This window comes from Lepisosteus oculatus, chromosome 10 (genome assembly GCF_040954835.1).
Source record: "Lepisosteus oculatus isolate fLepOcu1 chromosome 10, fLepOcu1.hap2, whole genome shotgun sequence".
NCBI classification, from domain to species: domain Eukaryota; kingdom Metazoa; phylum Chordata; class Actinopteri; order Semionotiformes; family Lepisosteidae; genus Lepisosteus; species Lepisosteus oculatus.
In genome coordinates this window covers 22,277,921-22,290,093 of record NC_090705.1, presented here as the reverse complement: position 1 = coordinate 22,290,093, position 12,173 = coordinate 22,277,921, and the positions used below count along the sequence as shown (strand labels likewise).

The window sequence follows — 12,173 nt, the reverse complement described above, 5'->3', positions numbered from 1 at the left end:
AATTCCTAACAACATTGTTCTTTATGAGCTAATGCCTTAACAGTATTTACAATGGGCTATTGTACCTGCTTTCCAGCAGAGTATGGCTCACTCAGTGACATCTCCCAGTGCCCTGAAGCTGGAAAACTGCAGTCAAATCAAAATAGAAAGTCCATTCATTCTCTGACCTCAAAGTTGACACAGTAATGGATTTTTTTTAAATGAAAGCATGTGCTAAAGGAATTTACAGCACACGTCTTCCATTATAAAAGGAAAGACCTGGAAATGCATTGTGGTGTGATTTAATCTTTTTAAACTGTAAGATATTAGTGCATTCATGAAAAAGCAGCTCTGAGGAGATGGATTAGTGTGAACAAAGTAGGCAGCGCTGTACACATTATCTTCCTCTGAAACTTATTACATGGAATAATGACAAGCATCCCTGTGAGGTGTATTTTGATTCTGTTGCAGACTAACAACAATTGAATTCAGCCTTTACAGAATTTAAACCTTTACAACAGAAACAAACTAGGCTACTGTACAGCATTGGTTGGGATGCACACTTAAGGTACAGCTAAACACAGTTTCTTCAGCCTCTCAACCCTGCTGCCTGTGCTGTTGTCAGCAGCCTCTGCTCTATCTGCAGGACCGTAGCCCCTGGCAACTACTGCCCTGGAAACAGAACCCTGATCTGTCATCCTGAATAAGCTCGCAGTGCTTTATACCCACAAGGGCCTTTACAACTCTTGACTGACTGCTTTCTTCATCTTTTGTTGCACTGGCATCCTTTCTAAATCATAGAAACACTTCATTACATTTTTGTGCAAGACAACCATTAATAAAATATTTTAAGAAAAATGTTTTAAAGTAAACATGGAACAGTCTTGTCAGCTTTAAAATCTAAGGATCTTTTAACAAACATAATTTGATTCATTAGGAGAGTTTGGACTGCCATAGTCCCAGGTTGCCCAAGATATCGTAGGTTCAGAGTTTCTTCGGAGTGGGAAACAATCTTCACCAATCACATTTTCTTCTGTCCTCCATTTAAACATGACACTTTGGTAAATAATGTGGTGATGTTTCACTCTTTGACCAGGTGGTTCCATAATGAATTAGGCTAATTTAGTTTTACTATGCTACTATATGAGAATTACTACAATGGTATGAGGGGTGATGTAGGGTACTGGGTACATCACTGGACTCCTAAAGCAGTGGAAGTAATAGTAAAATGACCAGAAAAAACAAGATGAAAGAGCAAAATTAGCACATTTACAATGGCAAACGTTAACAAGAGGAACTATCAAGTAGCCATAACCTTCACATTCAGAGCTCCAAGCAGAGCTGTGAAACAGAGCTTTAATAGCCTCGCACCCCTGAGCACCTGACCTCTTCAGCTTTGAGCTTTGGGCACTTGCTTGGTAAGATAAGAACCCCAGTGGATATTGACGTGCCTCATGGAAAGTGTCAAGCCCTAAACTGCAGGAGGGCACAGCTGTGCTCCTAGAAGTGTGCAGTCCAGCAGGACACATACTGTAGGTCTCTGCAAACAGGAAATCAGGAGATGAAGAAGTTTGGTGGAGGAACAGCAGAATACCCTATATTCCTCCGGCATAGGACATACATACCATTGCTTTATTAGCCTGAAAGGAAAAAAGGAATACTGTATAAGGGTAAGGGAAATGGTATGACCATTTGAAAGCAATTTACCAAAAACACGATTTGCTTTGTGCCTGTCTTTCTAGAGCAGTCTGTATAGGGACCACTTCCTGTCTGTCTGTTACAGCGGCAGCAACAGTGTGTGTAACGAACAGTTCTTTCCGGACCCTATGCGGACGACACAGTCCGACGAGTGGGGGAACACTGGGGAAACGTCATTCAGGAAAACGGGGCTGAAGACAGGGGGGCGTGTCCAGGGTGCGCTGGTGCACGGGGAGGTGTGGCCGAGGCGAACAATCCGAGAGAGTAGTCCTTTGGGAATATCCAAAACACAAGGGTAAGTCCAAAACCATAAGATCCATCAGAACAAGAATTAAAAACCACGAAGGCCGGGTCGGAACCGGCGGACGGGAACGGGGACAGAGGTTAAAACCAGGCGCTTCCAGGTCCCGGACTCGCACGATATGGAAATCAGATGCAGAGCCCGGATGAGCGTCAGCGCCTGGCTTTTAAGGTGGGCTGGGAATAGGGAACAGGTGCAGAGGATAAAGTCTTAGTGAAAGGGCTGGAGCACCCTTAAGGAGGGGGGACTATAATCGTGACAGTGTGTCTCTGCCCTGCTACTGCAGCAGTTGCCTGCTATGGGCAGGTGTGCAAGGGGACGGGTTGAGCTGGTCAGAAGGAAGTCTTATCCTCCTGTGTTAATAATTAACGGTTTTAAAAAGTGGCCTGGATTTGGTGCTGCATGTTGTCGTGGAGACTCACTTTGGCAGAGGTGTTACGGAGGGGAGAGGACTCGTTAATTTCGTGCCAGATGATGACACAAAGTGGGGATGGCAGGAAGGGTGTCTCCCCACTCTCATCCATACTCACCGGCAGGTCAGTTTGGTAAAACGGCATTACCTCTCCTGAGAAGGATACACAACATAACACACAGACACATGCAGACATACATAAACATGCTGTGACAGACCTATGTCTCCTCAGGTGACTTGTGAGGCCTGAATTCCTTGTCAAACTGCAAGACAAATATGGTGCAAAGAGTTTCTCTATTTTAGTAAATGTGTTCAAGATACAGACAAAAGAAACACCTGCTCTAACAATCCAACACCAACTGTCAATGTGAATTCCTTTACATACCAAAACTAGTTTAAATTAAACCCATGTGAGAAAATGGCTCTACGCCCCTCACTAATATACAATTAATCAACTAGCACAAGTGAATCTATATACAGTACTGTACAAAGACTAGGGGCCCTAACGACCTCTAGTGGCAGGTGAGCTGAATTATTAGCTCAATACAGTACGCAGTTTGAATACAGTATGCGTTGCTGGCCTGCAACACATACAGTACTGCATTCAACGAGAAGAATGCATAAGCACTCTCTAGGATGAGTACTAGAATCTTCTAATCTATCAAGCACATAAGTGCAGAGCTAAACACACAGGGAGTTTCTGTTGTCTCTCTTTAGTGCACAGAAGCATGTGCTCCCTTCTGCATTTCTGAAGATGAGTGCATATCTGAATTCTGGAGAATTTAGCTGTGTGAAAAGGCTGAGTCTCCTGCTGTGGTAGAGCTCAACACTCTCAGTTTTCCAAGGGGGTGATGTCATCTTCTGTAGCAGGCTCAGGACGAAATGAGCAATCTTGGCGGCAGACTGAGAACAATTCTCCATGATCTGAGTCACAGTACCAAGGTGATGAGTAAAACTCCACCTGGTGTGCATTGGCACTTCTGGCTTCAGAGCTACACAGCTCCATGCGACAGTGGAGAACTCTATTAAGACAAAAGGCTGGTCCTCCTGTTGTGGAATTCAGCACTTCACAGCTTTCAATGGATAACAGACTTAATGCTACATGAACCAAGCTGCACACATTTAATATAGGCGAGACTTACGTAAATGTGACTGTGTGCACCCTGTCTTGTTCAGCACTGCTTCATGTGTATATCGTCTTTCATGTGTACCCACACATGATACATGTGGAATAATTTCTGCCGTGCATCTGCAGTGTTACCCCTTTAATGAATGAAAATGGTTCTAGTGATTTGAAAGGTGCCACTGCTGTGAAATAGTGTACAATTACTCTGCAAGAGAAACTGGAGTGATATGAGGGTGGCCAGTCACCTCCTTCCCCTGTAATGATGGTTTTATTATCTTCACCATTGACACAATTTTGAAGAACTAAGAACATATAAAAGGTGTAGAAAATCCAGACTCTCAGTCAGGTTTGTTTGTGAGAAGGTGCAGTGAGTTTATTATGTATGCATACAGGGACTGATCAGCCACAGGAGCCGTAGTCAATTCAAAGTACGAGGCTGGGACTTTCCCATTTACATAGTCAAGCAGTTACAAAAAACCAAGTACAGAGGAGGAAGCATTTCATGAGGAGTGATACCACTCCAAGGGAGTAGTTAACATATTTGTGTAATAAGGCATTAAGCAAAGATATTGCAGAACAAGGACAGCTTATTTACAACTCCAGATATCCACTCCTCACTAGTCCTTGAACATTATTTTTAAGTCCAGTTCAATTTCAGCTCTGTAAATCTTATCTGACATCTTCTGTTACTCCTCAGACAGCTAAGAGCTCTGATATGCTCTTAACCCTTTCCTTCAAAGGTTATGCACATTTGTGATCATATATGAATTGCGATTACAAAACAGTGGACTGGAAAGCTATAGGAGATGGAAAATCTATTGAAAAGATTAATTCAAGATCACATTTTATAGTCCCACTAAGTCTTTTCTCCATCCAAACTGAAGCTACAGTACCAGTGATGACCCATGAAGTAGTTAAGCTTGCTCATCAAATTCAACATGAGACCGACCTTGAAGATGTCAAAAACCTCTCAGAAGTGCACTCCGAAGAGCTGACAACTGAGGACTTGATAAGCTTTGATAAGATAAGCTTTGATAAGAACAGAGTATCACAGATGTCAGAAGGGCAAGCCATGGAATGAGCAGTAGAGACCCAATGCGTAGCTGCAAAAGGGGCAACATGAGGGTTAGCCCGGGCTCAGGGGGTCAGACGATGTCGGAAAGAAACCTATGCCCTCAGGCCATGGACAGGAGTCACCTGGTGCTAAGCGGGTCTCAGGTGCTCAATGCTGAGCAAAGAGCAGAGCAGACGCAGGAAGTAAATACTGTAGGCTACACAACAAGACACACTGGAAAGACAGGAATAATCACAGGGAACTAGGAACAGGACAAAAGTAGAGCGCCCTCTAGGTGTACAGAACATGACAGTACCCCCCCTTCAAGGGTGGCTCATGACGCCAAAAAAAGAGCTGCACAGCACTGGGGGGAGGAAAAACCTAATTAACTGTAAGAAAACCTCCAGGAGTCCTCGGCTGAGAGCTACCTCCTCCTCCGGGGTAAAAAACCTTTATTGAGTAGAGGAAGGGGAGGCCGGACTGGGCTCCGGAGGAGCAAGACAAAAAACCAGACCGAACAAGTAAAAAATCACGCACTACAAAAAATAAACCCTGATGTAACAGGGGAACACATAAAAAAATGACTGTTCAGCACCTCAGAGAGATTTTGCCTCTGTCCGTCTGTCTTCAAAGATATACCTTCTGCACACAGACTGGCCTCTGGGTACAACTGCTCCTACATCACAGATGAGCCCCCATCTCCACCTGTGCTTCCAACCTGTCTCTGTCATCAGAGGGGGCACCAGTCTTTCTCCCTCCCCCCCCATAATCCAGTCCAGCAAATCTAGTGAGGTCAGTGTACTTCCGGTTTCCATAACAACTTGTGGGAGAGTCTAGACTCCGCAGTGCCCAGGGAGGGGTCCCTGCACTCAGCCACCCAGGCAGAAAGGAACAACTGGGTCAGGACACAACAAGCAACAAGACTCCTGCATCTCCTGTGAAGCTACTTCCTCCAAAGCAGACTCTAAGGCCCATTTCGCACCAATGGCACCCTACTTACCAAGTCATGCTGGAAAAAATTGACATGCTTTCCATCTTCCAGTGCGACCCTCGGCACCTTGTAAATAATGTTGATTGTCGTAGTTTAATTCCCCAGAGTCTTCATTTTCCTGGCAGCTGTGTTGTCTGGGCATCTGAATGAAAAACAGACAAATGAGTGGAATCTAGTTTCCTTGGAGGTTGGCTTAATCCTTGGAATGGACTGGTGGTTGAGGACCCAGCAGTTACCAGAATAAACAATCAGGTCATATTGTGAAGGTTGATACACTGTGATCTTTCAATACTCAGTTCTGTGTTTGGTACAATCATTTCAAACATAAAGGATAGTATGGGCTTGTAAGGCTGTAATGAAATGGCAATATTCAGTGGCAAAGTGACACCTCCAGGAAGATACTAAAGACAACGAGGCCTGTGTGTGAGGATTTCTTTGGAACTCTATGGATGCACAATGTGAAAGGTGAAAATATTTAATTTCAAGAAACATGATTAGTTGAAGACTTCAGTGAGCTTTTATGTCAGGCAGTCCTGGGGTTGTCTTTTATGTGCTTTCCAAATCTCATTTCACAAAAGGTTTTATCCAATAAAAATGTGTTTAGCATTTGTTTCATTTGAGAAATAAAAATGTGTTTGGCAATGTGTATTGAGACATTAAGCATCAGGAGGTTAGGCTGGGGGTCGATAACTGGCTGTAGGACGAGAAAGCTGGGGTCCCCTGCAGAGGTAGGATTGAACCATGGGACAAGCTGCACAGGTGGAGGTGGGTAGAGGAAGGATGCAGGAAAGAGAGGGGCTCACTGTGGTGTTTATAGTAACATCCATGGAGGATCATGAGGTAGAGAATTAGAGGTGAAGAAGAACTTGATTGCTTCCATCCTTCCTGGATCATGGATCATGGATGTCGGAAGGGCAAGCCGTGGAACGGCAAGGAGAGCAGTAGTGACTTGACACGGGGGTTATCCCAGGCTCAGGGGGTCGGACGATGTCAATATAGAAACCTGTGCCCTCAGGACACGGACATGGGGCGACCTGGTAATAGGTGGGTCTCACAACATCCGTACCCTCAATGCTGAGCGAGGAAGAAAGGGTGACCCAGAAATATATAACCTCACACAAAGACACACCGGAGGGACAAACAAAGCACAGGGAAACTAAGAACAGGACAGAGAAGGAGCACACTCTAGCTGTAGCATGGTACTTTCTAAACGTTTGTTAAAAACTTCTTCCCTCTAATCTCAAACCACACCTACTTTCTCCAATGTGGCAAATAGTCAGGTAGTTGGGTGGTGAATGAATGTTTGGGGGACGTGGCTCATTGATTCTTGTCATAGTCTTTGAGTCTTATCAATGTTTCATTATCTAGGCATGTGTGTCCATCACTTGTCACCCACTCTCTATCTCTGATCACTGTCTATATCTCGTTCTCCCTATCCTCAAGATTATTTACAGAATAATCTGCACTGTCCTAAGCATCACACGAGTCAGAAAATCTCTGGAGTGATTTTCACGTAATTTTTCTCTCCCTATTATGGGGCTAAAGATGATCAGAACAACAATAAAAACTGTATAATTCACACAGCTGTCTACTGTACAGTGTGTATTCTTGCTCCTAAGTAAAGGTTGTAGGTTAGTTATCTCCAGTTCAGTGTCATGAGACCTTATTAGGTGTTAACCCTCAAACTTGTTCGGTTTAGTTCTGGGGAGTCTTCTGTATGAAGTTTGAATATTGCGTAGGTTTTCTCTGAGCCTCTCAAAGCATGCAAGTTTGGTTTGGTTGGCTAAAATAAATTACCTGTAGATTGAGCTGGTTTTCATAAGCATACCAAATATGGCTTGAAATGCGGTATCCACACACTTGCATACAACACACGAAACACGCATATTTATATGATCATTTACTTCTTGCTGTTTGTCGGTTTATTTTTGATGAGAAATGAAAAAATGACCTGCATATATTTCTGAACTATATTCATACATTACTTTCTTGATTCCAGACTTTTACACTCGAAAACCAGAGCTGGGAGAGAATCAGCCACCGAACATGACATTTTTCCTTGAAGTGTGCTATTTGCAGTCCATTTGTAACTTCCCACCGCTAGCTAGCGCATTTGAAAAAAACCTACCCAAACAAACTTGCCCCCAAAGTATCACTGGCGATTCTTGGCCTGTTGGCTTCACTGACGCGTTTGGGCATGCGTCAACCATCTTAAAAGTTGCAGGCATGCATTTTGTTCTTCCTTTAACACAGTGAAGAGGGAAGAGAATGACGTGTCGGGGAGCAGTGGGTATAATCTGTGGCCATCCTAAAGCACCGAAAAGGCTTGTTACTGTGGAGGTTCGGCACAAGTCCTATAAGCGGTAAGACGAACAAATAGTTTATTTTATGATAAATAAGTGTAGAAAACACGTTTCTCGATGGGAGGGAGACTTTGTATTTTGCCGCTCTTGCGTCCTTTTGTTGAGAGAACTATGGTTATTTTGTTAAACACGTTTTGAATACTAATATTAGTCTAAGTACAAAGTTATATTTCGTCTTTAGTCACCTTTCTTTACTCCCATTGTGTCCCACGTGTTAAGTTTGCGTTGAGTGCTGCCCCTTCTGGAGATCTCCTATAGATTGTAGTATTGTTTCCATGAGTTGTTTTCTTTCTATATACTGTAGCTTTCTAGTATAAGACTGTGTAATAAAAATTGATTTGCAGGTTTGTACTGTTAGATGTTCAGTGGTTAAAATAATTATGGCTGTGTTACACGACGTTCACACATCAGCCGTCTGATCGCTTACAGAGTTGGAGACTCGTATCCGTTTTGTTCACATGGAGAGAAAAAAATATTTCCTTCTGTATCCAGTGAGAGACTTTAAAATCTGTTTTATCTCGTGTCTGCATTCATTATATTTGGGACTACAACTTCTGCTGTTCATACTGATTTTCAGTGGTCCTGAACTGTTGTCCTATGTGTGTGCCACTTTTCTGCCGTTTTAGTTGAGCAAGCGAAAAGGTTTATACGTTAAATCACAGAACAGAAATGTACATCTTTCTCTGACGTGTAACACTACAGACAAGAAATTGTAGTGTCTAGCAAACAGTTGAACGTTGTATTTGCCTTTTCTAGAGAGCACCTGACATGGAACTGAGAGATGGAAAACGACGTCTTCTGCAGGTGAGTAAAGGCATCTGTAACGCATGCACCATTGACTAGCTGCTCTTTAATTTTCTATGCTTTGCTAAAAATTCCTTTATTTAAAGGACATGCTAGATGGTGACCATCTGTGAATGTTTTATAGAATGTAATTTCCAATTGAATACCATCTTAAAAAGTTATTGGTGGTGCCTTATTTCTGTTGTTTTTTCCTGTGTGTTGGATCCAGATGTGCTGGTCTGTATGGCTCCCTAGATGGTCGATTTGTATTTCAGAGGAGCTGTGTAGAAATGTGTGTGGTCCCCATGTTGTGCAGGCTAGTCAGCAAGGTGTGGTCTGAGGTGGCCCTGTCCTTTCCTGTAGTGCCTGCTATAGAAAGCTGGGGTGGTTTGAGGCCTTGATGTGTTCAATTCACAGTAAGGTTATAGAAACCTCAGACAGTCACTGCTGTCGTCACACAAGTATGACTGCTGGAAGCCTCCCTCAAAATGGAGGGGACTGGTTTGTAGAACAAGCTTTTACAGATCTCTGAGTGGATGCCACAGGTGAGTAACTACCTTAGGATCAGTTTTCGTTTCTGTTTGCTCAGATATGTTTCTAAAATGATCCCGTAACAGGGCTGTGACAGGAATGTCACATGGCAGTTTTCCAAGAAATTGTGAACTAGTGCAGATCTTGTTGTGTTAGCAGTACATGCTTGTGTGGGCAGTTAAGGAGTTAGTGGCTCAGTTATTTGCACTGTGTGATGTTCTGTTTTTCCCTGTAGAGGCTCCTCTGACCCCATGAAGCCAGCCTGAAAACACCTGAGAGGGATCCAGCCTTTCTAGAAGATAAAAAGGTTCTTAAGGGACAGCAGACGCCCCTGAGGATGTGCTGGATTTGAGCTAGATTTGAAGAGGGTGGGATCACTTGAAGAAAAGGTGGGTAGAAACGGGTGAGAACAATGAGACGATACTGCCTGTTCAGGGTGCTATAGGTGTTTTTGCATGCCTGCGTGCTCCCTCATTGTGCTGTCTTGTTGTGCAGGTTGTTCAGCGAGGCCTGGCCTGTGGTGGCCTTGTCCTTTCCTATAGCATCTGCTAAAGAGACCTGGGGTGGTTTGAGGCCTTGGTGTGTCTTCATCATGACAAGGTTATAGAAACCTCACACAATCATTGTGATCCAATCTGCAAGCCAACACTAGCTCTCCCAGCATGGGCAAGGTTCTGCCTATGAAAAGGAGCAGTTACTCGAGGTTCTATGTATGATCATGTATTCAGTGAATTTACTCAGTCCTTGAAATTGATATACAGTACCCTTTTCCATTTGCTCAGATACGCATTTCTGAAATATCCCCATAGCAGGTTGTTTCTGTGTCATGTGGCAGTTTTCTAAGAAATCTTGAGCTGGAACTGTACTGCTGATCTTTGTGTGTTGGCTATACATGCTTGTGTGGGCAGTTAAGGAGTTAGTGGCTTGGTTATTGATGCACCAATGTGCATCATCCAGGTGGGGCTGCACAATGGTGGTGGAGGAGGGGAGTCCTCATTACCTGTAAAGCCCTTGAGTGGAGTGTCCAGAAAAGAGCTAAATAAGTGTAAGGAAATAATATTATTATTATTATTTGCACTGTGTGATGTTCTGTTTTTGCTCCCTGTAGAGGCTCCGCTGACCCCATGAAGCCAGACTGAAAACACCTGAGTGGGATTCAGCCTTCAGGGGTCTGATGTACAACAGAAGCTGCTTGTACGGAGACAACAGCAATTCTAGAAGATTAAACGGTTCTTTAGGGAGAGCAGACGCCCCTGAGGATGTGCTGGATTTGAGCTAGATCTGAAGAGGGTTGGATCAACTGAAGAAAAGGTGGGTAGAAATGGGTGAGAACAATGAGGCGATACTGCCTGCTCAGGGTGCTACAGGTGTTTTTGCATGCCTGCGTGCTGTCTTGTTGTGCAGGTTGTTCAGCGAGGCCTGGCCTGTGGTGGCCTTGTCCTTTCCTATAGCATCTGCTAAAGAGACCTGGGGTGGTTTGAGGCCTTGGTGTGTCTTCATCATGACAAGGTTATAGAAACCTCACACAATCATTGTGATCCAATCTGCAAGCCAGCACTAGCTTTCCTGGTGTGGGCAAGGTTCTGTCAATGTGAAGGTTTTACTTGGAGTTATATTCATTATCTTGTATTTTTTAGTGAATTTACTCGGGCCTTGCAGTGTATATAACTAATAGAATATGGTGAGTTTAGCAGGTTACTGGATTTTTGTCATATTTGCTACCAACTGTAAGGAAAAACATCCATTTAAAGCTTTTTCTATGGCTAATGAAGTTAAGTAGCTTTTCCTGTTTTTTCTTTCGCTCATCCACTTGGTTGAGGGGATATTTCCGCAGATTTGAGTGTTTACCCTGTGGGTGGTGGTTCAGATCTTGGGGGCAAGTCCCCTGTGAGAACGGGACACTGACCAGACCTTTTCTTTTTCTCCTGTAGGTGGCAGCATCTCTGGAGTGGGCTGGCAGGGAGAGCAGAGCTTCTCGTTGATGCACTGTTGTAATGTTTGAATAAAGGCAATGCTAACAAGTGTTTTGGTGTTTGTTCGTCTTGCAATGTGTGTTTGCTGGGTCCATGGGCTTACTGAGAAGCATTTTAAATTAACAGTAAGGTTCAAAACATGGATTTCTAGTTTAGTGTTTTTACCATGCAATAAAAACAGGATCCTGTCAAACACATCTTAAGAAAATGGACAAATTAAAAGGCAGGTAAAACTGGTTAATGAGTTTTCAAAATTATTCTATTAAGCCTCAAGGAAAACTGCTGAAATGTTGGGGGACTCTGACAAGGGTCAATCCTGTGCCTTGGAGGTACATAATTTGAGGAAATTTACCGATTGCAGATTTTAATGGGTTTCTGCTTAGTGTGGATAAACTGTAATATGGAGATAAATTGGGAAAATATGCCACAAAGAACAGCTGGAAATCGCACTGCAGTTGAGTCTGGAATTATAGGGGTTCCTCCGTTTTCCTGCTTTTAGGAACACTAATCCGTGGGGTACACCGTCACATGCACCTTATTCCACCTTTGGTCTCCTCTGTAACTTTTAGTTATGCACAACATGCTGTGTCTGTCAGGTGAGCAACTGAGGAAGAGAGGAATCCACGTGTTCATTTTTTTAAATACACTTAGGTACACTATTTAAGGTACACTGGTTTAAATTCTTTAAAACCTTGTGTTTGAAGAACAAGTACAGTGTGTATTTGTAAGGTGAAGTATTCAATGTCCTTATGGGCGTTGGTTCAACAATGAAAAAGGATCTGGGCTGTGAGGTGGAAATTAAGTGGTTAAGTAATGAGCAGTAATCTGTCTGAAACCAGGCTGATTCTGTGGTTATTCAGAACAATTAAGGTTATTGGATATCTCCAGCCCTTTCCTTGGGGGTTCTTAATCTGGGCTGCTTTCTGCTTTCTTTTGTGTTAAGTCAATTTAAGTATTGAAGA

General features: G+C 43.3%; 1 long non-coding RNA gene and 3 other non-coding genes across 4 annotated transcripts; all 4 read left to right on the top strand.

Moving 5' to 3' along the window:
* Positions 1 to 7,794: 7,794 nt before the first annotated feature.
* On the top strand, positions 7,795 to 11,262 carry LOC107078606 (uncharacterized). Its single transcript, XR_011190699.1, has 5 exons — positions 7,795 to 7,924; positions 8,681 to 8,728; positions 9,474 to 9,627; positions 10,347 to 10,549; positions 11,170 to 11,262. It is a non-coding gene; the product is annotated as an uncharacterized lncRNA (long non-coding RNA).
* Positions 9,018 to 9,150, top strand: LOC138241650 (small nucleolar RNA SNORA9). Its single transcript, XR_011190907.1, has one exon. It is a non-coding gene; the product is annotated as a small nucleolar RNA SNORA9 (small nucleolar RNA).
* Positions 9,728 to 9,860, top strand: LOC138241652 (small nucleolar RNA SNORA9). The gene has a single exon (XR_011190909.1). It is a non-coding gene; the product is annotated as a small nucleolar RNA SNORA9 (small nucleolar RNA).
* LOC138241651 (small nucleolar RNA SNORA9) lies at positions 10,637 to 10,769 on the top strand. The gene has a single exon (XR_011190908.1). It is a non-coding gene; the product is annotated as a small nucleolar RNA SNORA9 (small nucleolar RNA).
* Positions 11,263 to 12,173: the final 911 nt, after the last annotated feature.